Genomic DNA, 2,854 nt, shown 5'->3' on the forward strand with positions numbered 1-2,854 from the left:
TCACTTCTTTTTTTCTATTTTATTTTTATTTTTTAAAATATATTTTATTGATTTTTTACAGAGAGGAAGGGAGAGAGATAGAGAGTTAGAAACATCGATGAGAGAGAAACATCAATCAGCTGCCTCCTGCACATCTCCCACTGGGGATGTGCCTGCAACCCAGGTACATGCCCTTGACCGGAATCGAACCTGGGACCTTTCAGTCCGCAGGCTGACGCTCTATCCACTGAGCCAAACTGGTTTCGGCTCACATCACTTCTTATTGGACTGGCTCAAAGGACTAAAAACCAAAACCTAAAACATGTTTCTTGTTTCAACGTAGTTGTACTCAACGTCTGGACCATGATCAGCTTGGAGGCCCAAGGACAAGGTATAAATGCTTGTATCTGGATCTTGTGCTCTGGGATGAGATGAGGTAGAGCGGTACTTGCTCTCTTTCTCAGTTTCTGTTGGGGACCTTTCTAAACAAGTCTGTGCCGGGCAGACCCTCGGGTATTTACTGGAATCCTAATGCTTACTCCCTGGATGCCCTGCCTAGAGGACAATGTAAACATGTGTCCTCCTGAGATTACTCACCCTGCTGATTGTATCTGAAGATAAAAATTCCAATAAAAGCCTAATGAGGCAGGCAATCGAGGGTGCCTGGTTGCTATCAACCAGGCTGTCCCTTAGCCGTCTCTCCCACTGTGAAACTGTCTGAGTAATCTGTTCATCCGTCGTTCAGGGGCTGCTGGTCAGCCCCGGCAAGTTTCTCTGGGGGATGGTGAGGGATGCTTTCCTCCACCCAACCAGTTCTTTGCTCCTCTGACACCAGCTGGGTGTCCTGCAACACAGGGTCAGGGCTCCATCCCACTTAGGGTACAAGCCACAGCTTCAGGTCCCCATGGTACCAGCATTTGTGTCTGACTTTGGTGCTGAGTTGGGGATTCCCCCTCTCCCAAGTTCATTAATTTACTGGAACAACTTGCAGAACTCAGGAAAATGATGTGCTTACTGTTACAATTTATCATAAAAGATGCAGGTATGCAGCCAGATGAAGAGGGACCTGGGCGAGGTGGGGAGGGCCCTCAGCCCAGGAGCCTCTGTCTCGTGGCATTGAGTGTGTCCCACCCCGCAGCGTGTGGGTGTGGGCTGTGCTTCAGAGGCCTTCTGAGCCGGTTGCTGGGGGTTTGCTATGGAAGGTTCACGGTGCAGGCAGTGTTGATGAATCACTGGCCATTGGTGAGGAACTCTGCTGCTCTCCTGGAGGGTGGGCGTGAGGCTGAATGTTCCAGCCCTCTGGTCAAGCTTGGCCTCTGGTGCCAGTCCCAGCTGGAGGGAACCAGGACCCTCAGCCAAGAGCCATCTCATTAACATCCCAAAGGCCCTCTTCCACTCAGGAGAGTCCCAGGGTTTCAGGAGCTCTGTGCCAGCGACAGGGACAAAGACCCGATATTCTCTGTTATGCTGCAGGGCTTTACCACAGAGCCACTAATAGCAAAAGTGTCATAACTGTGTACAGATGCTCCAACAAATGGGATGGTGCACCAACAAGTGGAGCCACACCAGAGAGGGCCACTTTATTTTTTTGGCACCTGCTGTTGAAGGAAACCTCTGTAAAACTGCTAGCTGACCACTGAGCTAATGCAATAGAGATTTTAGTTACCAAGCATGACAAAGGCAGTCTTTAACATATTAGCTAAGATAGGTCACTAAGCAGAGAAACAACTATAACCCACAACAAACAGCAAGAAGAGATTCTGGGAGAGGAAGCAATGAGATTTTCAGTTACCACATTATAATATTCCAAGTGTCCAGTTTACAACAACAAATTATTAGGTTTACAAAGAAATAAGACAGCATCTCATTAACAGGAAAAAGTAAATAGACTGTCCCTGAGGAAGTCAAGACATTGGATGTATTAGACAAAGACTTTACATCAATAATCATAACTATTTCAAAGAGCTAAAGGAAACCAAGAGAGCAACATCTCACCAAATAAAACTATCAAATGAGTTACAAACTACAATAGGAAACTGATAGAAGTTTTAGAACTGAAAAGCATAATAAATAAAATTTATAACTCACTAGAGGGGTTCAACATATTCAAAGTCAGAAGAAAGATTCAGTGAACTAGAAGATGGCTGATTTAAATTGCCAAATCTGAGGAGAAAAGAAGAAAAAAAAATTTAAGTAAACAGAACCTGCCCTCTCTGATAGCTCAGTTGGTTGGAGTGTCATCCTGTGCACCAATGGTTGTGGGTTTGATCCCAGGTTGGGGTGCATACAGGAGGCAACTGATTGATGTTTCTCTCTCACATTAATGTTTCTCTCTCTTTTTTCTCTCCCTCCCACTCTCTCTGAAAGCAATGGAAAAAATATCCTCTGGTGTAGTAAACAAAACCTAAGGTACATATGGGACATCACACAGGCTAATATAGGTGAAATTTATCAGGGAGAAGAATCAGTGAATCAAAGATAGGTCAATTAAAATTTTCCACTGAGCATAAGAAATGAAAAGGAATGGAGACAACGGGATTGAGGGGGGATAAATGGGGGTGGGGGAGGGGGACATCTGTAATACTTTCAACAATAAAGATAAATTTTTTTTAAAAAGACCCCAAAGAGCTGCAGCGATCCTGAGAAAGAACAAAGTAGGTGGGATCTCAATGCCAGATATCAAGCTGTATTACAAAGCCACTGTTCTCAAAGCCGTCTGGTTCTGGCACAAGAACAGACATATAGATCAGTGGAATAGAATAGAGAGTCCAGAAATTAGCCCGAACCAATATGGTCAATTAATATTTGACAAAGGAGGGAAGAACATGCAATGGAGCCAAGATAGTCTCTTCAATAAATGGTGTTGGGAAAATTG

Source organism: Myotis yumanensis, unplaced genomic scaffold (assembly GCF_028538775.1).
Source record: "Myotis yumanensis isolate MYYU_CA2020_CCGP unplaced genomic scaffold, mMyoYum1.0.hap1 SCAF_6, whole genome shotgun sequence".
NCBI lineage: Eukaryota > Metazoa > Chordata > Mammalia > Chiroptera > Vespertilionidae > Myotis > Myotis yumanensis.